Genomic DNA, 25,315 nt, shown 5'->3' on the forward strand with positions numbered 1-25,315 from the left:
TAGATCAACTGAGGATCTCGCCCCGGGGCTTTCACCAAAGATACATACAAGAGGCGCCACGTGCGGCACATTACATTGGCACGGACGCCCGAGCCAGGCTGACCTCTTTTGGTCAGTTGGTATATGACTTCACCATGCCAGTCGGGTTGACAATGCGGCAATTCTGAGGCTAGTGTCAAGTGTCACTGGATCACCAGTGCCTTCCCCGAGGACTGCAGAAGACTGTGTGCCGGATCGCCCAGATTGTTTTTTTTTGCGTAATTAGGAAAAAACGTATATCATTTTAAGTCATTGAATGTTAACGTAAATGTCATCATAAAAAGCAAGTGAGACACATATTCCTGACTTTTGCAGCACTGTAGCATTAAGTAGAAGCCCAGTTCATACCACACGGTTCGTTTTATGCCCAATTATCAGCCGTGTACCGCGAACTCGAACTGTATCTAATGTGTACACACAGTTGTTGGTGAGAAGGATGCACATTTGCGTGCATCTATATAAGACTTGAAGAAATATCCACACCTGAGCGTAGCATTTGGGGCGAATCATAGGTGAATCGTGAAGCGTCAGTGCAAATGAGCCCTGTACGTCAGCATCAACGAGCTTCTGAAAGAGGCCTTGTTTCATAGACGCAACACAGCACACGGATGCTCTCTGCAACCAAGTGCAGGATTAGTCACTGGCAGGCTTGTGGCGGGGGGGGGGGAAGGGGCTCCACTGAGCCCAGATTATGAAACAGGTTTAAACGTGGTTGTAACTTTCCAGTTTCCACAGAGCAATTCACTTTCCACAGAGCAGTTCGCAAACGTACGCATTACGGAAGATTGGAACAGCCTGTAACATCAAAGCCCTGCAGATTTGGCGATGAAGTGTGTCTAGAGCATAGCCAAGCGCAGCCTAGATGAATGGGCCCAGTGTGGTGCATCGCGACGACATTCTTATGCCAATATAAGCAGCACCATCCCGACCTATGGGCACCACTCTCTTCCGCAAGCGGGGGTTCCGGCACGACATGACAACTCATTTTAGTGCTCGAATGGGGGGGGGGGCCTTTCTTCGTTACGTAACGAGAACCAGGCGCGGCGGGGGCCCGCTGGGACGCGTCACCGTGCTTTCTCGTTCAAACTGAGCGGGCCGAAGGTCGTCCTCATCGCCGTCGTAAAGAACCGCTCCCATAACGCCATCGCATGCCGTCACAGCCAGCAGATGGCCATTCGGGGAAGCGGCGGCGGACGGCTCCCGTAATGTGGGGCGGTGCCCCACTCGCCGCTAACGGGCCGCAATGCATCTGGGTCTATTTCTGCACGGCGGTCAGCGGCCAGCGGTCGTGCCTTGCAGCCACGACGTCGGCACACTAATGAGGACCAGTGACTACGCGTGAGGCCCCGTGACCCCGGCTGCAGCGTGAGTCCCGCGGCGGATGTCCACGGACGCGCGCTACTACGGCACTAAGCATACACATGCTGGCATGCGTGCTGAAGCCTATGCTAATGAGGCCGCTGTCTGCTAATGATGCCGCTGTCTGGCATGGGTGGATTGGTTGAGAGAATGTGGCGGGGTAAGGGGAAAGAAAAGTTGAATGGTCTGCGAAAGTAATCTATTCCGTCTTACAGTTGAAAGAGTGCGTTGATTTTGTTGTTAATTACTGATAAAGAAGTGACTGTGTGCTGTGTAATCTCAGCACAGTTAAAATGCTGCACACGCTATGCATCAATAACGGGGCGATGGCAGCCACAGAAATGTAGGGAAGAGCTGTAGTTAGTACGATCTGTATGTAAAAGAACGTGATAACCAACGCATGTTTCGTATTCGAATTCGTGCATCGTGTCCGCCACTGTACCGATGCGGGGCATGGCCGGCCCGGCATAAGTGTCATAACAAGGGATAGAGACATAAAAGCCATAAACACTATTATTTCTAACACTTCGTCCGCTATCAAATTTCTCTATACATCATTGTTCAATCTTCAGCTTTTGTTACATATTCAGAACTAGGCTGCACCTGTCTTTCGGCCCACCAAAGCTGCACGTTCAAATACCAAAGAATGGAGTGATACTGAGTCGTGACTGCGCACACAGACAGCCGAACAGCACAAAAACGCCAGCTATCGTCGCCTCACTTCGCGGACGCGCAGAAACTCACCACAGCGCCTGGTACACGTTTGTCCTCGTGTACAGTGAAGTGCAAGTGGTTGTCCAGATACGCCACGCTTGCGGCGGCAAGGTCATCGAGGTCATCGGCAAGGTCACCGTCCCCATTCGCACCCGACTCGCGGGCGTACGTGTCCCGAGCCATGCGGCGCACACGTCGGCCGGTGTATATCTAGGTCGCACACGTCAGAGAACCAGTGCGAGGTACGGTACCGGTGCGCTCACAGCCACCGGACGCCATGGACATCTCAGCCCTGATTGTCGTGCTGCTCGCAAGGAACGGTCCTGTGCAGGTAAGCAAAGGAACGGTCCTGTGCAGGTAAGCAAAGTGGAGCGCAGGCTCCATCGATTTGAACAAGATTAACAGAAACATGAGGAACATCAAGATAACGAAACATGACGTGGATGTGGACCGGAGCCGAACTTCACAATTCAAACATTATGGTACTGAAAGCAATGTTTGAGTCCTGAACAAATTTTGATAATGGCCGAAAAGACACACATTGCAAAAAAGCCTCCGGAAAGAATGAATAAGCTGACTTTGCTGTCGGTGCCGCAGAAATGATAGGGCTGAGTCCTCAGGGCCCCACTGAAACCGGGTTTAGCTATGAATTGCAGAGAATAAACTTTACCGCAATACCCATGAACCACCGGGCTCCATTCTGTCCTTAAAAAAATAACTGTTAAACATTTGCAATTGTGAGATCGAGAGCTTGCAATGCAGATTTTGTTATCGGAATTCCGAGAAAACAGTTGAATTGCCTATGCATTTGCTGCAAACGAGAACGGGTGGATTAAACCGTTTAATCCTCTTTCGAGTGAGCTCCCAATGCGATCAATAGCACTCAGTGGCTGACCCGACTGCGTTCCCGACATGCTGGCCCTACAAGAACTATCAAAACATGATTTACTTGAATGCATGTAAACCAAGCTAATAAGCGCTTGCTCGTTTAGAAAATCAGCCATGATACAAAGTTGGTCCTGGGGTGTGCATTCAGGTGGTGAGAGCCGGAGGTATCGTGAGATATATGAGGCATGTACTTAGCATCATGTCGTAGCAACAGGGCTCAGCCAGGATGCTTTCAGGGGAGAAGCTCGGTTACCGCGCGTCGAGCCGATTTTTAATTTTCTGTCGATAACCCTCCATGGTGAAAAACGACAAGCCCTGACCTTAAGTGGAGGGAGGCGGCCTCCGGCCCCTCCCTTGGCCGCGCCCCTGCAGAGGAGCGTCCCTCCCTCTTATTTGGCTGCGCCCCTGCATAACAATGAGATAACACTACATGGAAAACTATTCACAGGCCGCAAGCTTAGCCCGCCAGTACGTCCAACACGTCAAAGAAGACGTCAAGGAAGGGGTGTACCACATTCTCGACGCCCCCGTTGATAGCATACCAACGGCCCGGATGTTCACAGAAGACGGATTAGCGGTGAGAAGGCCTTTAAAGCGGCATGCACAAGGCGACTGTTGCATGCCAACTTCATCCGCCTCAGGTAACACAAGTTATGATGAAGTTACGTACTTTTCGGGCCTTTCAATGCCTGAGATCTGAAGACATTCATGCATGTGTACTTATGTTGCCAAGCGCCCCAGGGCTGAGTGGTCGTGAAGCGGTAAGTTTGTGCTGGCCTCCTGACTGCAGGAGAGCAGGGGGCAAGGGGCAGGCAGCATAAGGCCAAGAACCAGCCAGATCTGTTGGAGCGCGACTGATGTAAACTTCTTCTTTTGAACATTAACTAATATCAGGCCGATGGCTAACCAAGCTGTTCTCTTCACCCGATATCCCCCCGCCCTGTTACCTCAGACTCTCGTCAGACGCTCAGCAGGACGACGACTGACCCGGCTGACCTCTTCACCCGGTACCCCCCCCCCCACACCCTGTCGCCTCAGACTCTCGTCAGACGCTCAGCAGGACGATGACTGACCCGGCTGACCCCTTCACCCGGTATCCCCCCCCCCCCCCCCCCCGTCACCTCAGACTCTCGTGGACACTCGGTAAGCGACCTGCCTGCCGATTACCTGGCGCTGTTTATGTATGACTCGTGGGTGCATGATATTTGCATGCATGCATTAGGAACTCCCAACCGCAAGATAACGGAAGTTGGTATGTTAATCGTTGCGAGCCGTGACCAACCGACGCTGGTACCACGGCAAGTAGATAGAGCACATTTGTTGAATGTTCCGCACGGGTTTTGGTGTGTTTTATCAAGCTGCACTCAAGTGCACTTGTGAAAACATGTTATGTGTTGCTTTTGTGGATTCATTTAAATACACTCCGCGTGATTGTAACTTCAATGACATTCGTCAAATCCTGACAGCAATAATATTTATAAACCAAACGCATTATGCTCAAACTCCTAATAAATCCGCATAATACAAAGCCACTTTTCCAGTGACCTCTGGTCCAAATTGCTATTAAGACATGACACGTATAAACGCTTTTCACGAATCAGTAGTCGCTTAACAGAGTATCAGCACCGTCTTGATCCGATTGTGAAACCTTCAAGACCTACATTAATAATAATTGTATGTCCTTCGTGTTTGTTCTTGCGATATCGCAAATCAAGCCACGGGCGTTCTTGCTCTCGGCCGCATGTGACTTTTCTGGGTCTTGCATTTTGTGCGGAACTGGAAACGAACTGTACTAAAGCTATACTGAAACTGTTTTCTCAGACATAGCGGCCGAGTTTTGCTACTAAACCAAGAAACACGAAACACGCACTGCAGAAAACCAAGAGACTTTCTGAGCTGTATCGAGCTATGTGCGGTGTATCCACTTACCCTCCTTGACTACACGGTTCATAGCCTAACATCACGTTCTGTTCTTCCAGGGGAGAAATCCGCTCGAAAAGTACCAGCACGACACCATTGTGGAGACTCGTGCTGGGGTTCAGGAGGTCATCAATGCTCCCCTGCATAGCATGCCGTCTCTGAGGTTTCCTCCACACCGACATGAATATCATGATCAAGTGGCAAGTATCGCATGGCCTGGTGCATCAGTGTATTGACAACTTTGAAGCGAAAAAAAAACTATTTTCATGGTCAACCTACGGCGGAATTAGCGGATGAAGCGCATGGCCGTTTGCGTGCTTTGTACGGTACTTTAAAAGAGTCGTAATGTGTGACGTTGATCAAAATGTGACAAGATAAAGAGCAAATCAGGGTCATCACGCAAACAAAGTGTGCTTTTGGTCAAAGTATCATGTGTGAAACAAGTTCGATCCTGGATGTTGCATCGACTTGAAGCTGGATTTGTTCATGTTTATGCCGTTGTTAGTTCGACCACTTTATTCTGCAACACACAAGTAGTGATAAAAATATTTGATCAGACAGTGATGACGAATATACAGCATTGAAACATGACAAACCGGAATCGTACACGCATCGTTAAAGGGTCACAATTGCAGGTGACAAGCCCTTTAGAAGAATACAAGCAGCTCGTGTTGGAAGACGTGTTTGATGGAGTGGGCCAAGTTGTGCTCGCTCCTGCCACCAGTATCACTGCGGTGGGTGACCCAGTGGGGGGCATTCTTTCGGCAAGTAACTGCGCACCAACTTGGTCGTTTTAGTATAATATGCAATGTTGAATTATCAATATCATTATTTGAATGTGGTATATCACATTACTACAAGCGTATTGTGCTTAAATATGATTTCATACATACATTACATACATACATTATCAATACGATCTTTTTTTGGTTACAATTTCATCGTATATATTAGCATGTGAAGATATGCTTGCCCATATTGTGTTGAAAATGTGTCATACCTGCTATGTATGGCACCATTGGAATGCGCCTCACAACCTTAGTAGTAAAACATAGAATTCCTTGCACGTTATATGACGCCATATGATTACTGTGCGGCAGAGGACGTGAGTATATGCCACAGCGGTAGCATCGCGTTATTCAAACTAACTCCCATGCTCTTCTTCGCCTTCATTCACCTTTGAAATCGAGGTGACTGAGCAATACCGGTAGGTTCTCGCGTTACGCTGAGTGATTCGCAGGTTTTGTGAAGCCTCACCTGGATGACAATGATCACCTCAACCCCCGCCCAGATTCACCGTTTTTCATAACGTGGGCTGATAGGGAGGGTCGACGCGGCCTTTGCCGTTTCAAAACTCAGAAAGGTAGATTGAACCTCGCGGAATGCTCCATTGGATGGGTCTCCGCGAGATGTCACGATTGATGACAATTTGATGTTGCTATACCAGATCAGAGGTCAAATTTTCATGATTCGTTTTATACGAGATGAAAGACGTCATCTAACTCAAGAATTTAAACTTCGAAAATGGCGACGTAAACCATGACAACATTTTGGAGGGTTTTCCTTGCGCTTACTGGACCGTCGTGCTGAGACCAAAACTGAGACCACGTGGAGTATTGGTCATCTACAGCAGTTAGCACTTATATCAAAATCTTTCGGACAGAAATAGTATAATTTAAATAATGCACAACTGGCAAAAGCTGCAAACACCATAAGATTAAAGTTAGATGATGCAAGTGAAAGAAAAGGAAAAATACAGCGGGTCAAAACCATTTTCCATAATTTACTTATTTAACACGCGCCCGGGGGCACCGGCTAGATACCCTTCGCTCGGGTGGGGGTAAATTTGACACTCCCGAGATCTCAGGAACTAAGAGAGCTAGAGGCACCAAATTTGCAGGATGTTTTGACCTGTACGTGAACTCACTTAGGTCAACGTTTGAGCTTCCTATGTCATGACCTTCGGGTCAAATAAGGTCAAATATGTCAGATTCTAGGTTGGTCACCAAAGTGCCCTCAGAACCTAGGAAACTGTTTCTAAGCAAAAGGTCAAAAGCTCATTTGAGGTCAGTGACTTTGTTTGACTTTTTAAAGGTCATGGTGACCAAAATCATACAAGACTGCTCTGAATTTGGCATTTGAATAAGGGACAAAGATCACGCTAGTCAGTATGTTCATAAAACAAAATGTCGACCTGGGTCATCTTAGGTCAATGGCTCTTTATGACCTCTAAGAAGCCAATTAAAGATGTATAATGTGGTTCCTGCTGTCAACAAATTCGAAATGAGCACCACAAACTGTCCCATACAGCAAGACCTACAGTAATTAATCAGGTTGGTTGTGATCTTGGTCTGACCTTCATACCTGACCTTAGGTCAACGTAATTTGCTAATTCAATATTTGTAGTGCCTAAGAAAGCATCTCAGAGATGTATGGCTGCGTCAAACACTCCGTTATTGTATCAGATTGGATGATTTCCTAGAAAGGGCCTTCGCTGAAACCATGGCTTGACTTTGACCTGCCATAGATTAGCAAACTTACGAGGCAAATCTAGTTTTTTATGTCAAACGATCTGCTATTTAATTGTCTACAGCTATGCAAAATTTGGCGCTGCTGCGCCGCTCCGTTTGGAAACCATTTTAGAAAAACCTTTGGAGAGGCAAATATGACCCCCCAACCGGGCGCGTGTTAAGGTATGCCATCAGTAACTGAAAAAAGTACCTGTGATTGGTATGTGCTCGAGGTTATGTTCTGTACTAACATGCCACCATCGGTCATCAGCCAAAAGCCAAACACTTATAGACACATATGTTTATTCACCAACCCCTCACTGCTTCAGCGGCCAACGCAGCATTCTCGTCCTGTTGCTGACAGGGGGCCAGCTCATAACTAGTGCTGTTTCCACAGGGAGGAGACTCTCTGGGCAGTTATCAGGACAACACTATGAAATCCATCCGCGCTGGTGTGCGAGAGGTACTAAGCGCGCCTCAGCGGAACGTCCCAACGCTGCAGTTTCATCAACATCCACATCTCCACTGAAATTCGTGGGTAAGTCGGCACAAGGTGCTCCTGCCACACTCTCAAGTCCATATGCGATGCTGGTAATAGCTCAAGCCTTTTTCGGGAGACATATGTTTTAATAACTGTCAGCCTGACTCCGGTCCTGGGCCTGGCTCGAGACAGCACATCGCCAGGCTCCGTTTGGGCACGGCGAGGTTAAGGGGCGGCACGTGCCATACGATTGCTTCCTACGGTAAGAAAACTACTCTTTTCTATCATACAAGGTGGAAAATGATAACCACGCTCAACATAAACGATGGTTTTGTAGCGGGTAAAGCTGACATAATCGGATCGTAAAAACGCAAAGGAACTTTTTTGAGATTCATGGTGCAAGAACTTTCCTTTTGTACTACAAATTCCTCCAATGACTGTTTCCCTACTCATGTGCGTTATGCATGCCAAGGAAAATGTTTGCAATGCATGCTACTACCGTACACAAATTCTTGGAACAAAAACCAAATAGGCACGCACAAAAATGGCTGTCTACAGTTCAGCATGTTCTCCATCGGTCTTGAAGCATATTAGGCACATAAGCGATTAAAACCAACAAAATTCCGCAACTTTTGATGTTACTTTCGCCATAATCGCGCCAGATCTAACATAAATATGGGATTATTGGTTGCCTCAGTCTTCATACGAGTATATGGAGTAGGTCTGCTCAAAGTATGTAAACTTCAAATGCGTGGTGCTCCCCGACCAACATGCTGTGTACTCTCAATACTCATAGAAAATAATGAGAGCTTAAACACTTGCGTTCTGCCAGGTCGAGGCGGTCGAAGACGAGTGATACAGGCAGGCATGGTAACAGAACTTGCTCCCACATCCGAAATGAATACGACAGCAAAAAAAAAAAAAAAACTCAGCGTACTCGCCGCTGCCGCACATTGTGTGGTATTGCTATCGCAAACCTCAAGCTGCGCCGTCAGAAAATGACGCACGGGCGTGTGCTGACAATGGCTGCTAACCAATGAAACTTGAGATTGCCTGAGATCTGAGAGATCTGATGATGATGAGATGATGATGAGATAAGAGAGATGATGAGAGATCTGAGAGATGAGAGGGGGATCTGCGAGTGTGTGCACCATGAATGTGTCAGCGTCAGCAGAAGTGGTTGGCTCAACACAGACCGGTTTATGGACGGATTGGATTACGGATATGGATTATGAACGGGTGTTTGAGAGGACTTGCGTTATAAATGTGATAGAAGACGAGCACTCAATCAATCACCAGTTTTTGACAAGGGGAAACCATGGTGGGCTTTTTCTGTCTTTAATGTCAGTAACAACAGAAAGTTCGGCAGAACATACTCACAATCGGGCATGCCTCGATATGGTTAAGACTTCACGGTGGCGCACACGACACAGCGCTGCTGTAAGGGTGACTCCAAATGCCGCGGAATTGCGCGGGCTTCTGACGTCACGTGGAATGTTTCTCCAACCCTGGGCTACTTGCCCCGAGAACTGGCGCCTAGCCAACTCGTTAAGACGCGCAGAACTTATAGCAGACCGTCAAAGATCACCCAGGGGCTCAATGTCGCGACATGAGTGTGTGGGGGAAGGGGCACAAGCAGTAACGATTGACGCACTTTACCCTCAAACGGGTGGTTTGCGTCATTTTATTATCCCTACAACAAACGAGTTTCTCCCTGAATTCGGCTCACTTTCTTCTCATTTTTTGGGAGCGTGGGCTGGAGGTACCTGACTGATGGGAGACTAGTTCACTGGGATCATCTCATCTACCCTAGGCCACGCATAATCCCTCATTGCAACAGAAAAACACTGCAGGCCTCATTGCCCGTGGCATCTAAGCTCGGTAGTGCTCACCGACTGTACAGACTTCAGAACCAACTGCACTGTACTGTTTTCTTAACCAACACTATGCATGACCACACCCACAACAGGACATGCCGCAACAGGCAGTCGATCTGTGCCTCCAGTTCAGCTCAGCTCAGTTGCATTGCAGCATGCTTTTTTCATGTTACACCGTGATGAGAACTGGAGCTGTCCAGTTATCGATTTGTGTGAGCATGATAGGTACTGTGTCTGAGCGGGACTCTGCTCCGCACCGATGTTTATTTAAGACTGCCACGGTCTCTTCCAGGCTGAAGCAGATGGCTCATGTGCTGACTGTTAATTAGATATTTGCCTGCCGTATCAAACTTGTAACGGTGAGCTTTGCCATCTGTTCATGGAAGCCAATTAAGTCATACCACACCATCAGCTTATTTTGGTGCACCTCTAACCAATCAAGTGCTATGGAAAACTTAGCTCGCCTGTCATGTAAAGCTTATGGTTTAGTCTAACAACTGGTCCAAGTCGGCGCGGTTTATTTTGGTAGAGTTCAAATTAGCCGAAGATATGCAAGGCTATTACGTGAGGCAGAGCCAAAACTACGCACAAAGTAGGCGCGACGATATTGAAAGAATTTGCGTACATTGCGGTGCATTGCCCATGAGCGCAAGAGGCATGGCTCCGCAAATCATACTAATTGGGCATACAGTCCTGTCACGTTATTCGGAAAGCTCACACAACAAGCTGGTTTATTCCTGTCACCACATGACATCTCAGCATGCTGCGTAAAGCGACAAGAGGGTTTGATTGATGACCGGATGGTTATCATCTTAGTTTCCCGCGTGTTGGCCCGAGCTCGGGTCCCGGTTGGGTCAAGATCATTAGTTCCTGGTACAAACGCCATAGTCGCTGGCGCTTCGTAAGAGCGCACTCACCTGTGCGCGACACGCCCCTTCTTCCACATGCGCTCGGGGAGGGGTCAAATTGACCCCGACAGGTTTACCAGATTGGTTTCCGAACGGCGCGGCGTAGACGCGCCAAACTAGTATGTAAAGAACTGAGTAGCGATTTTTTTACGTAAAAATAAGACGTACCATGTAAGGTCGCTGACATATGGTTGGTCAAAGTTTGGCCATGTTTGTCAGCGAAGGGCATTCCTAGGGAATCGTTCGAAGTGATACGAAAACGGAATATTAGAGGAAGCCATGCGTATCTAAGATACTTTCGTAGGCAACAAACAGATTGAATTTAGAATTACAACTTCCATTGACTTACGATAGAGGACGAAAGTCAGAACAAGGTTAAAACTACCTTGTTTTTTTTTACTCGAGAGCATGGTTTTATAAAGGTAGCTTCTGATACTCATTTCGAATTTTTGAGTGACAGTGACCGCAACAGACATGATATTCCATGAACTTTTTTGAGGCCAGAGCAGGTCACTGACTTGAAATGACCTTGGTCGATACTGTGTTTGAGGAACATGCCGCCTAACGTAACCCCTGAGGCCAATTCGAAACGCAATGGGAGCAATCTCAAACGGCTTTAATCACCTTGACCATATACAGTTCAAACAAAATCACTGACTCCATTAAACGTCTTCATAGAACAGATGCCCAGCTTCACGGCGATTGCATGAGGGCTTCTGGGGCAGTTGAGATACCAATTTGGAGTTGGACCTTCTGTGACCTTATTCGATCCCAAGATCATGACCTAGGAACCCCAAATATTGGCACAAGCAAGTTTACGTACAGGCCAATCTGCTCTGTGAATTTAGTGTCTTTAGCTTTTTAAGTTTTTGAGATCTCAGGAGAGGGTTCAAACTGATCTCCACGCCCCCACCCCAACAGAGCAAACCGTATTCAACCCCCCCCCCCCCCCCGCTGACCGCCCTCCGTGACCGCCAGGAGCGCGTGCAGCTCCCGTTGGCTCAGAAGAGTAGACGTCCTTTGTTTGGTGACGTTGAGACCCCTGCCCTGCCAGAACTCCTCCCGTCTGTGCGCAGACGTCTGAAGCGAAGACTCCCAGAAGCGTGGAAGTTCTTCGTTCGGTGGCGTCCGTGCCCCCCTGCTCCTGTCAGAACTACTGGAGTCTGCGCGCGGCCATCTGCTGAAGTGGGGACTCCCAGAAGCGCGGAAGCTCTTCGTTCGGTGGCGCCCGTGTCCCCCTGCTCCCCTCAGGACCACTGGCGTCTGCGCGCGGACATCTGATGAAGTGGGGACTCCCAGACGCTGGCGCGATGGCAGTCTGAATGGTGAGCCTGAAACGTTTGTTGGCTGTTGGGTTTAGCTGTCACTCGGCGCCGCGAATTTGCTCAAACAATTTGTTGTGTAAACGGGGGTCAGTGTGGTTTACACAGACTTTCAACACTCGTGTTCGTCTATCGTCATTTTCATTACGTTCTTGTCAACCAATGAGTCGCCTAGCTTGACGTGATGTTTTGTTGGCATGTCACTGATGCATTCACAGTGCTGGGAGGTTTACCGCGAAAAGTTTGCTGGCGATGTTTCCTTTTTGGGTCGCGTCAGGCGTATGAGTGTCGACTTCGGCCATTATCTTGCATCACGTTAGCGCGTATCCACACATCAGCACGTGTCTGCTCGGGGTGGGAGATGACGATGATAAACGGTAGAGTCCAAAACAAGTCGCATGACCTTGCATGAGTTCACGTGTATTGCGTAAAACATATCGCATCACCGCCCGCTTTCGTTTTTTGCGAAATAAACGAGACACACAAGCGGTGGTCTTGGAAGGACACCTTCTACGAATCGCATCGCATTAAGCTGATGCCGTCATTGTCTACCAGCAACACGAACGATTTTTGTGTTGACTTCAATTCTTACTCCAGGGGTTTCGCAATTCTATGATATGAGCGATGGAGTGATACGATTTTACGAGGTTTGTACTAAGCTCGTAATGGTTTATGGTTTCAACCGTTTCATAGGCTAAAAAGTACCAAATACTTTTTGAAGACGAGACAGAAACATCTCCAGCGTTTCATTTACCGCACACCGCACCTTTCAGCATAACAACCTGCGTTAGCTGCCTTGCTAGTTCATTTGTTTCATATAATATTCTGGGCACTGAGCTAGGGTCAATTCCGACGTCGACCCGCCTAAACCTTGAAAGAAACCGAATCGACCTTAGCCAATAGACCGTTTGACTTGTTTCGGAGCCAACCACCACTCCTCGAGGCCACTCCACCATTCCACGTGACTTAACCTCACACCGAGTCAATCATGAACATACGGCAACGTGGAAATGCAAAAAATCGGTAATGGTAACGTCTCTCGCCTGACCTTTTGAGCTAATTTCTGTGCTTTATCTTAGTATTCGGTTGATGAACGCCGTTAAAACGAAATGCTTCCACAGACTGCTGGCACTTTTAGCGGCCGCGTAGCTTTGTTCAAAGGTCAGTAACAGTTTGAGGGCTGTTGAGTGTCCACAGGGCTTACGCCAGAGTGGAATGATAAGAACACATGATCACTTTAGCGATTGTTTAAATTGCTGAGAGGGTCGATGAAATTGTCTGTCGGTGGCGTGGGAGGACGTCACATCAAATGAAATTTACTTGCCTTTTCGCGTGCTCAGCAGTCCGGTAAGTCGCTTGCCGTTTCGGAGAGACTCACATGCCCAGCTTGTGACCGTTTCGGAGAGATGCACTTGCTCAGCTTGTGACCACTTCGGAGAGAGGCGCTTGCTCAGCTTGTGACCGGTCCGGAGAAAGGCGTTTGCTCAGCTTGTGACCGCTTCGGAGGGGGGCGCTTGCTCAGCTTGTGACCGCTTCGGAGAGAGGCGCTTGCTCAGCTTGTGACCGCCTCGGAGGGGGGCGCTTGCTCAGCTTGTGACCGGTTCGGAGAGAGGCGCTTGCTCAGCTTGTGACCGCTTCGGAAGGAGGCGCTTGCTCAGCTTGTGACCGCTTCGGAGGGGGGCGCTTGCTCAGCTTGTGACCGGTTCGGAGAGAGGCGCTTGCTCAGCTTGTGACCGCTTCGGAAGGAGGCGCTTGCTCAGCTTGTGACCGCTTCGGAGGGAGGCGCTTACTCAGGTTGTGACCGCTTCGGAGGGAGGCACTTTCTCAGCTTGTGACTGTCTCGGAGAGAGGCGCTTGCTCAGCTTGTGACCGCTTCGGAGAGAGGCGCTTGCTCGGCTTGTGACCGCGACGCGGTCGCGAAGCCGCTGGAGCTTCCTAAGACTTGCACTGAACCCGCTTGTAATTTATACGCGCTCGGGTGGGAGGAGTAAATTTGACCCCCTTCCCCGAAGGTGTTCCCAGAATAACTTCAGAACGGCGTGGTGCAGCCGCACAAAACTTTGCCTTACCTTGCCTTTGCCTTTAGGTTATTGAATAGCGGATATTTTGGTATGCAAAATTAGATGTGCTTTGTTAGGTGGCTGACCTGTAGCAGGTCAAAGTCAGGCCATCGCTGTCAGCAAGAGCTAAGGAGTCACAGGAAATCGTCTAGGCTGATGCAACAACGTAGTGCAAGATGAAGCCGTATGTTTCTGAGATAGGTTTTTGGCAATTGCAAGGTAACAATTCTGAGACGATAAGATAATTTCAGATGGGATTGCGACGAATTTCAGACTCTTTTGGGTCAAGTGTAAATGTTAGACCGAGGTGAAAACCGGTCTCCTTTTTTGCTACATGGATTGCTTTTTTGGGTAGTTTCTGATGTTTATCGCGAATTTCTTGATAACATGGACAACAGCAGACATCCTTCCGGGACATCTGTAATATCAAAGGTCACCGATCTAGAATGACCTAGACCTACCTTTTGTTTCAGGAACACACTGCTTAGCGTAATCCTGGACGGCTGTTAGAATTCAAAAATCAAAACGATCTCCTAGATTTTTGGTTACCATGACCTTTTCAAGGTAACTCGAGATCACGTACCAGAAATGAACACAAGTGATCTTTTGCTTAAAAGAGGTGTCAAGATACAAGGCGGTGCATGAGGAGGTCTAGGGGCACTTCAAACACAAACGTGGAGTATAACCTTGATTGGCGCTATTTGACCCAAAGGTCATGACCTTGGCCCGTAAGTTTTGACATAAGTGAGTTTATATGCAAGCCTACCCATCCTGTGAAGTTGGTGTATGTGCTTTTCTTAGTTCTTTAGATCTTGGATGGTCAAGTCGCCCTCAATCCCCACCCCCAGCCGAGCGTGTAGTGTTCAACCGGTCATCCGGGCTCGCGCTGGCGCGTCATCTCTATGCATGCTGTGCAAGATGTTGTGAACGCTGCTCTGGACCATGCACGACTGAGTGAAGATGTGCGCCCGCACCACACAGACCCTGTAGTTGCTGCGAGCTATAGCTGGAACTATCGGCTCCTCACGAATGCCTGCGAACCACGGGTCGTCGCTGATCCTGCGCCCTCTGCAGGCGCGAGCTTTACTACGCCATTCAATATCCGAAGGCCGCCAGCAGATGTCGTTCTTTGGCACGTTTGCAGACACTAGCCACGCGCAGCTGGCTGTAAAGCTCCTGTGCGACTCCCCATCATCGGTGTCTACTGGTCACGGATGCATTTCGCCGTATTTATGGGCCGGGCGACACCTGTCTCCACACGAAATAAGGTTTTAACTGGCTGCTTTACCTTTATGAAACGTGCCCTTCCCGGTTTAGAGGCGAGTAGGCTTTCAGAATAATGGGTGCCTACGGTGTACTTTGCTGGGCAAGCCGTTTCATTTAATGGCCCTTTTCGACACCGAAATCGCGTGTCGTGTACCGCATTGCAAATAAAATGGTGTCGGGCGAGAAATAGGAAAATTTAGTGCCACGCCTAAGAAGAAGCAGAAACAACCTCGCCCCCGACAGGCCCATAACACTTGAAGTCGTTTGGTCGTTAGTCGCCGTTTCCTTGAAGACTTACAGATTCAGATTTTTAAAACATTTCGGAACATATCCGAAATTGTAGGTAATATAACGACTGTAATGACATCCAAACAAGTCGCTCTAATTCACACTTCCTCGTGAGCCAGTAAATAGTATGGAGGCAAAATGTCAGTCTGCATCATTTGGACGCAAATATTCAGACCTACCTTCAGAAATACGCTAAACATTTTAAACATTTTACGCAGTCGGTCTCCGTGCAACGGCTTACCGCCCAATCCCCGAGGTCAAAGTAGAGCTGAGAGCGGTTCTGTCTTCACCGTTTCGGCCGGGCGATGTCAACATTCCACTTCTCTGTCCACTTCGGTCCAGATGAGTGTTCAACTAGGATCGACACTCCAGGAACTTCGTGGCAAGAGCTCGCAAGAACGACTGTGAAGAACTTCGAAAAAGACACACTGCATACTCGTGAAGCAGTGTGGAGAGAAAGGGAATTTTGACACAGTTGGACGCTCCACAGGGTGGATGTGAGGCTTAGAGTACATGCGCTTTCCTAAATGTGTAGTTTGCACATGTCTGCCTTATTTCACAAAGGCTCCCAATAGTTCATGCGTCGTGTTTTAGGGGGTTACGCATACAGCAAGCGCGTACGTCAATGACATAACCGACAATCCTAAAGTAAACCAAATACGGAACGGAATCGAAACAGAATTTGATTTGAATTTGCAAATGAAACGGAAAACACCAAATTTAAAGTTCAGGACCTGAGCTCTATCCAAAACGCTATGAGATATGGTTGCGCATGTCAATAACAGATATTTGATGAAAAGGTAACCGCAAGGCTGGTAAATATTGGTAAGTGCATAAATTTGCCTTATTTCCTCCAAATACTGGTGGTTTGTTATTTTTCATAACAGGATGCAGCAACTTTATCAATTGATAGCTCCGTCCATTGACAAGATAATTACTGAGAGACAAACGCATCTCGCAGTCATTAACATGCAAATCAATATAATATAAAAACAATGTTTTGTTTCTGTGTGACCGGATGAAGTTAAATCCTACATACCCCACATTTTCACACTTGGCCATTGGACTGTGTTTTACCACTTTTCATGGTCTTAAAGTTCAGAGACGTTTTCAAATAATGCACGCATATCATTGGTCGTTCACTCTGATTTTGTTCTCACGCTGATGTGGAAACACCAGCGTGAGAACCCAGCCCAGCACGCATTGGGATGAGTGCACGGACAACAGATCAAAATGGGATTTCAAAGCCTGAGGCGCGTGAGACAGAAAATGCTCCGTGTCTGTGTCGACTCTCCCAATAAAAGCAGCCAAGACCTCTGATCGTTCAAGCTCCCACATCGTAACTCCCGTTGGGTGTTACGATCCAATTTCAGCCTCAGAACGATGCGTCTGTTACAGTGGGGACTCATCGGTGGGTGACGCCCGCGGCATATCGAATCAGGTCATTAAAAGGCCAGGTCATGCATGTGAACAGTCAAACCTCCTGTGCATGTGTATATCAAGTTCCCCCAAGGCCGCAAGAATCATATAATGAGAAGAAGTACATCATCGTTCTGAAAACCTGAGCATCGTTCCACAGCAACACAGAGGATGCTAAGGAGCAGACAAAAGGCACTAAACGTCGGCTATGTGACACAGGCTGTGTTAAACGAGGTTATTGAGGGTTAAGACACGTTCCTGTGATATTTTCTTTTGGCGTAGTTGACCCAGCTTGACCTCGAATGACCAGTTTTACTTGCATTTATAATTCGCGTCACCACACTAGGTGTGATATAATTCTGATTACAAAGTGGCAAAGTGGCTATAATTTATCAGCAAATTTTAAATGTGGTGGAAGCGGGTGAGCTTAGTCATACGGTGATACCACTCAAGACAAATGTGGAGGAGCGGCACTGATTACTCGTTCTCATCCACGCTCTACGAAAGATGCGCTTTTCTCACAAATTCTTGCACTTTCCACCCATTGCTGTTCCATGGCGTTATCACGAAAGGGACACACGGAATAAAAGGAAAAAGGCCTGGGAGGATATAACCAGGATATAACCACCAAATCCGTGTTTGGCGGCACTCAGAGTACGGAATGACGCGACGCTGAGAACAGAAAGCTGGCCTCGGCATCATTCTCAGTCACGGAGCAGGGGATGCGTCGACCAGGTGCATCCTTCCATTCCTCGGAGGGATGACGACGGACATTTGCTTATCAAAGAAATGCAGGCTCCAATCCGTGGATGCTTTAACAACAGGGACTGTTCGTCTTCGGTGTCGGTGTGCTCGGCCCCGTGGTCAGTGTCGTCCGAGAGGTCAGCAGCACGGGACAGACCTGCAATTGTATACCTCATGCTAGTGTTTCGTATCATCGAGGCCGCCGTTCTTTATTTCACAGTGACAGCACTTCATTCGCCGAATAAACGAGAGAGTGGGCATACCACGCGCCCGGAGCTAGTTCCCAAGCTTGTTCGGAGAGCCACCTTTTGAAGTCCAACGTGGCTACCCTTTATGTCCGTTGCTTCCTTCAGCCTGCGTTCGCCATTCTCGGCCATGTCATCTGGAACAGCTTGTCCATCGCACGTCGGTGATTTCCTGATCTTGATAAATCTTTACAGTATCCCACATGCTCTAACAGCGTGACAATGTTGCGTCAGTGAATTTCTGAGCTCGATAAATCTCCACAGAGCATCACATCCCCTAGTAGCTTGATAATGTTCATTGCTAGCAATTTGCGCAACAACCTTCAGCATTTTAAGAAGTTCAAATATTTATATTATGTACTCATGAACGGTAATATCTTCAGGACTCAGCCTGTCACGCAAAGCCTGCTGTGGTGTCAGATATGACTCTGCATGGCATACTCTCCCGCATTCACTGATGCGTTCCCACCTGTAGCCTACAAACCCTCTTGCTATGCTAGCTTCATCCTGCGGCAAAGCCACAATACTACAGCTTGCTTGCAGCTCCATGGTAGGCTCGCTGGCTGACCATTTTCTCCGCGTTCGTTTGATGTGCTTGTTCATGCATTAATGTATCGAAGAGACGCGATAGGGCCCTGCTTTTATGTCAGTAACAGAGCTGTATTTTCGGCAGGCCTTTGAAAGTTGCAGGTGCCGGAAGCAGGGCATGTGTGATATCTGTCGGCCGTTTTTGCAGCAGCTGTTGCGAGACAATGCGTCAGTAAACACGGTACCTGTGGGCTTTAGGGTTGTGCCGTTTGTGAAATGTCGGGCAGAAGTGAAAAAGTGCCTTTTCTGTCACCGACGAAATTTGGAACCGTCTGCATTGTCACCTGAGGTAAAAGCTTTCAGATGCCACTGCATATATATTTCAATGCAATAAACTACGAAAAGCAGACAAATGAAATGCAAATGGGCGTAGCCATCAAACATTTTAGTTTCGGGGTTCATTCACACTAAAGATTCATTTGCTGGCCACCAAACATTGAATGAAGGTGGAGACTGACATAACAAAATTGCCAGATAGCGGCATACTTAACAAAATCACCCCAAAGGCGTGTGGTTTCCTATTCAGTTTGGAAGAGGGAGGCGGGATTGTGCCTCCTAACCAGGGATGCAGTTTCCTGTCTTAAAGTAACTTTTATCCATTATTTTTCATTTATTATAATTTGGGGGTTCAGTCCCCAAAAACTAATTCTGAAGAACTACATCCCAGCTGCCAGCTGCGGCAAATGGCGTCAAATCTGGGGAGAAAACTGTTTTAAGTGCATTTCGGAGTCAGGCTCAGACATTTCTTTATTCCTGCACCCTCCTTCCTTCCCCTCCCATCCCTCACGCCCGCGAATTTGCAAGACTGCATCCCTGTGGTCCTACATTTACCAGTAACATAGTTTTACAACCACCTGAAACAATATCACTTTTGTTTTCGTGACATCATCGTACAATCAGCTGAGAGCGTTGGCGACCTTCATTATCTTGACATCATCATTATCATGCCGCTGCAGAACTTGCCCTTTTGAACACGATCCCAAGTCCTCAAAGCAAAATCCATACATTATTGGCATCAACAGATGCAAATGTCATTTGTGAATACCTCTAGCGTGTTCATTTAACTTTATATGCGATATGATGGCAATTAAAAACATTTTATTTCACGCCTGTCCACCAATCAGTGTACTAAGTCTGGGTTGCAACCAGGTGCAACAAGCGATGCGATAATCCTACACCAGCGATGCTCGGCCCCTTAACTCAAAGCCGTTATTTCTCTCAGTAACAGAAAGCCCCAGATGAATCCTTGACAGGCGTCGCTCCAATGGCCTCCGTTTACCTCTGAAGCTACAGCTCAGGTACTCACAAACAAAAATCCTAGATCGACAGGGCTTTTAACGAAATTGCCTTAAAACGGTGACGTTAAACTACGTCCTTCCAGCCAGTCACCTTCTCACGACATAAACGCAACCAACAGCAGCCCACAGCCTTGCAATGAGCCCGACGCATTACCGCGTGGCGAGCAATCAAGCCCATCTGTCTCAAATACCGCCACGCTTTAGATCGCCGCGTAGCAAACTGATCACGTTCGTCGCAAGATGCTGTGGCCAGCCACGACTTTAGATTGGTAACAGGCCTAGTTATTTGGTATTTTATACTGTTAAGTATGTGAAGCGAATTTTGGCTGAAAAAATATGGGAAAAGCACTGGTCTGAGCAGCATTGAAAAAAAACACTGAGTCACCACTGATCTGCGACGTCAGCACCAGTATGGTATAGTTTGTAGCATGTTTCTGTCACCTGCTTAAAACTATCCGGACTAAAGCTACCATGTATGGCAGCATTTGACTGACATGACTCAACTTGCTCATACAGCGAAACATCAGCGTTTCGATCGACATGCGCTCACGCTGCAAGCGTTGACGAGTACAGAGCAATACTAAGCTTTGAGTTTCGTCGAAATAGGATAATCTGCTGTGGCATGGCCTTGTCTGTTGAAATTTGCTCTCATTTCCGCAATTTTGTCACCAATTGGCATGCAAAAGTGTTAGGTTTTGTCACCGACCATATCTGGTAAATCAGAGGCTTTCTTCACCCCAGATGTCGGGTGCGATGTATAGCGCCTTGGATCCGACTCGCCATCCTCTGTTTTAATGGTAACTGCTTGACCCGTCGACGTCGGCAACGTGGCGGGCTTAGCTTTCAGGTGTCTCCATGTCCCTTCCACTACCGCAGGTTGTTTGGATTTCTTCCTGGACACGTGTTGTCCAGCGCAGCTACTATCCTCTCCCTCCGACAAATGCCTATCAATTCCCCGTTGACCTTGGTGTCACCACCCAGAGCTGTGTGAACCTCTTGCCACTGATTTTAAAGCGGATCCTCGGGAACGTTCGTTGCTATCAGACACTCCACAAGCAAGCACATCCACGTCAACGCGGCTTTCCTCTTACTCCGCACCCGTCCAACTTTAATGGATGGTATTTCGGGAAGGGGTGCTTTCAACCGGCTACTCTGCAATCGTCACATTATTATTTTGCTATTTTAAGTCGAGATGGAAGGTCCAGCGCGCTGCAAGCTCTTATGAGTGCGCTCGGAAGACTGAATAATGAAAAGGGGATATAGTGCATGGCTGTGGCGAGTAATAATTTAAATTGCGACATGAATACCACATCAAATACAGGCGCTATAAAAATTACCGAGACCTTTAACCGATAGGTGTCATTTGGTTTGACCTTCCAAACTTCGTAAGGTTCTTGCGCTCTTTCAACGCTGAGAGATCCTCTCTTGGCGTTTACAACGACAGCAGCTGCGTCTCTACGGCCGCGGATTGAATCCCAGCTCGGCATTGGAATGTATTGCGGCTGGTTCAAGTCCATAACACTTTACACACGAATCGGACTCTATGGTCTGCAGTAACCGCGTGGATTAATGAGCTGTCTTGCGACGGAGGCAGCGGAGACAGCCCAACAGATGCATAGCACGCCCTGTTTCCGGCAGCCGCAACGTTCAAAGTCGGTCCAAAAATATCCTCCTGGTGTTTGCGGGAAGCCGGGCGATTTCTCAAGATGGATGGGTCTCTTCAAGACGCTGATGTGTGACCAATCACGCCAGAGGAGCGCTGAGAACGTGGTGAGCCTGCAAGTAGCATCAGGTGGTAATCCACAGCACAAGACAGAGGTTGTGCTTTATAGCAGGGGAGCAATATTCCACATCAACGCATGCATTACGCGGCAGGTTTCGTTGTGAATAGATTAACGTTCCTGCGAATCCGACTATTTTTGTCTGTCTAAGAATGCTGAGCTCTGTTAACTGACTGGTCATTGCGCAGATTTCAAGCGAAGGTGAACAGTTTGTCACGAGACGATCTGGTCTACTTCAGCGATTTAAACAGGTGAGAAAACCTCATATGCGTGGTCGACAACTCGCTCCAGGTAAGCAGCTGACATTGGTAACGTCGCGTCTAGGAGTTTGAGTGGAAAAAAACAAAAATGCTGAGCTTTCACAAGCGGCCCTCCGAGCAAACTCGCATCGCGTTGAACTGTAGAACGGTCTCATCTGGCGTGGTGGAAGCTGAACCGAGATCCGCATCTTGTCCGGGTCGTGACCTCTCAGACAGCACTACCCCCCCCCCCCCCCCCCCCCAGCACAGACAGTGGCCGCGGCAACTTGCGTCTCTCTAGGAACAGAAACTCTGGTCTGGATCGTGCCAGTGCGCGCGCACGGACAGGGTGCAAGTATGAGGACACGTACGATCTGGATATAAGAGCTCAAACATCATTATGCGTAAAGGCGACAGTGAAGCAGCTGGCATTTTTTGGCGCACACTCTCCTTACAACTAAACTCTTTACGGAACATGAAAAGGCATCCGTTGCAGTCCTTGCTGAAATAAGGCTCTCGCTAAATGATCACCCACTCTTCTGGTGCACGTTACCAGTGAGGCCCAGTACCCAGAGGCGATGGCTGGGAGGCATTCTACTCCGCCATCACAGTCTCAGCCTGCAGCCGGGGACGGCCTCAATGATAGTGACCTGACGAGCCGCCCGCGACGGAGGAGGGGGGAGGGGGGGGAGGGGAGCACGGATGCGTACCAATGCCGCTTACTCGCGAGCAGAGGTGCTTGGTTCCCAACATCTTTTCCGCGAATCGATTCCTGGTTTTTGATTCCGTAACCAGAAGAAGTAGGAACCAGTCTGGTATTGGACGATTGATCCAGCCTCATATTCACTGGAAAGATCAAGCAAGAACCAGAACCCAGCCCCTCATACTACTTCGAAAGATCCAGCGAGAACCAAGATCCAGCCTGACAATACGCTCAAAGATCCCCCAAGAACCAGCATCCAGTCTGATGCCATGTAAAGAGACCCAGCAAGAACCAAGAGCTGGCCTGACGTCATGTTAAGAGATCAAGTAAGAACCAAGGTCCAGTTTGGCACATCTAGAGATCCAACAAGAACCAAGATACAGCTCATGACGAAGCTGAGACCTAGCAAGAAAGAATCTTTAGGCTGGAGTGACGCCAGAATAAGCAGCAAGAACTACAATTTTTCTTGAGTCTCCTGTCAGCCTTAAATTGTGAAGTTCAGCAAGATGTTACTTATGGGCGCATCTCTGAAAAGAGCCTGAGAGGTTGAGGGGGAAATGGCTGAACCATTTCCCGCTTTGTCTGTTTTAACACGCTCCCGGTTGGCCGGCTAGATACCCTTCGCTCCGGTGGGGGGTCAATTTGACCCCCCCTGAGATCTCGGGAACTAAGAAAGCGCTAGACACCAAATTTACAGGGTGTAAGTGTAAGTAAACTGACATAGATCCAAAGTTGAGTTTCCTAGGTCATGACCTTTAGGTCAAATAAGGCCAAACAAGGTCAAATTTCAAGCTGCTCTCCGAAGTGCCCTCAGAATCTAGGAAACTTTCTAAGCATAAGAGCACAAGCCCACTCGAGGTCATTGCCTTGTTTGACCTTTTGTAGGTCATGGCGACCAAAATCATACAAGACTGCTCTGAGTTTTGCATTTGAATAAGCGACAAAGATTACGCTAGGCGGAATGTTCCTAAAAAAATTGTCGACCCGGGTCGTCTCAGGTCAATGGCCTTTTCTCACCTCCTAGAAGTCAGTGGAAGATGTATAATGCGATTCCTGCTGTCAATAAACTCGAAATGAGCACCACAAACCTTCTGATACAGCAAGCCCTAGAGTAATAAATCAGATTGGTTGTAACCTTGGTCTGACCTTCATACCTGACCTTAGGTCAACGTATTTGCTCATTCTATATTTTCAGTGCCTAAGAAAGCATCTCAGAGATGTATGGCTTCGTCAAACTGTCCGTTATTGCATCAGATTGGACGATTTCCTAGAAAGCACTTTCGCTGAAACCATGGCCTGACTTTGACCTGCCATAGGTCGACGACCACCTTACAAGCTACATCTAAATTTTTATACCAAACAATCCTCTGTTCAATCGTCTACAGCTACGCAAAATTTAGCGCGGCCACGCCGCACGTTCGAAAACCATTCTAGAAAAACCTTCGGGGGGTCAATTTGACCCCCGCCACCCGAGCGCGTGTTAAAGTTGGGAGGTTGAGGTGACCCCATAAAATAAAACTACACCCATGGTGTTCTTTTAAGTTGGCACAAATGAATGGAAACAATGTTCATTATTTCCACGCATAGATAATTTCAGAAAGCATTCTAAATTTAAATTTTTCGATGCATCCCCGCCATGATGGGATCTTACAAACATCTGCCACACTTTCCAGAATGCGAGTGAGGAGTATAGCTATGTGCATTTCACTGCGCCTTTTTCTGTATGCATGTAGGCCTGTTTATATGGCTAAAACATCTGCTTTAGTACTTGTAACATGAGCTCTCCTCTAAGAATGGTTAATGGGAGGTTTGTTGATGTGAAAAATTCCTACCTTGTCACAATAACACCATATTTACTAGAATTATCGCTGCTTTACCTCACAGTGTACCTACCAATAAGACTTTTACTTCCGGTAACTGCCATGGAAACTTCTGTCCAATAAAATACACCCTCAGCAGCCACAGACACTAGTGACTGCCAGCTCTCATGACAGCATCTTAGGAACGAGACCAGATAGCACGTGCCATAACCCATAAAATAACAGCGGTACCTGACCCAACTTGAACTGATCTATTCCGCAACCCGTTTTGTTTATGTCTGTTTTGGCTATGGTGATAGAAATTGGGTAGCACCGAACTGAGTCAAAAACACAAATCCCGCTGGATGACCTTGGTCGACCGGCGTTTTTTCTATTATATGCTATATTGTATGTTCTATTATATGCTTAATATTCTATACTTATTTCTATTAAGTATAGAATCAGGTATGATGACCTGCAAGGGAAATAAGCTTGTCATTGTTTCATATTTGCCCAGAGTATGTGTAGATTTGAAGACATGGGATGGAAAACGGATTATCAGCTGATGCACCCACACTAACGGCACTACTCTGCTTGTGCCAGTATTATTTTTCTGGCCGAGTCTCATCCGTTGCATGTGTTATACGGCAGTAGGTTCTGACCACATCTTGCTTCGATATAAAAAAGGCTTCATTTGACATAAATTTGCAAGCTTGACAAGCAGGAAGGACATGGACACAGCACACACAGATTATGCAGAGCTATTCAGTTTTTGTTGACATCTCACAGCAGGGACAACGTGAGAACTCCCAGTTTAAGGCACTGGCATTTATACTTGTTGGTTCTTTTCAGTTAACTCATAGTCAA

The 25,315-nt window shown here is 47.7% G+C and overlaps 2 long non-coding RNA genes across 3 annotated transcripts; both read left to right on the forward strand.

Moving 5' to 3' along the window:
• Positions 1 to 2,314: 2,314 nt before the first annotated feature.
• Positions 2,315 to 5,119, forward strand: LOC119101277 (uncharacterized). The gene is made up of 3 exons (XR_005094528.1): positions 2,315 to 2,443; positions 3,449 to 3,577; positions 4,980 to 5,119. It is a non-coding gene; the product is annotated as an uncharacterized LOC119101277 (long non-coding RNA).
• A 441-nt stretch (positions 5,120 to 5,560) lies between these two features.
• LOC119101278 (uncharacterized) lies at positions 5,561 to 12,504 on the forward strand. Of its 2 annotated transcripts, none has more exons than XR_005094530.1 (3): positions 5,561 to 5,654; positions 7,828 to 7,968; positions 11,675 to 12,504. It is a non-coding gene; the product is annotated as an uncharacterized LOC119101278 (long non-coding RNA). The 2 variants fall into 2 exon arrangements; XR_005094529.1 differs by having other exon boundaries at positions 11,751 to 12,504.
• Positions 12,505 to 25,315: the final 12,811 nt, after the last annotated feature.

Source organism: Pollicipes pollicipes, unplaced genomic scaffold (assembly GCF_011947565.3).
Source record: "Pollicipes pollicipes isolate AB1234 unplaced genomic scaffold, Ppol_2.1 Scaffold_4881;HRSCAF=5763_pilon_pilon_pilon, whole genome shotgun sequence".
Lineage (NCBI taxonomy): Eukaryota > Metazoa > Arthropoda > Thecostraca > Pollicipedomorpha > Pollicipedidae > Pollicipes > Pollicipes pollicipes.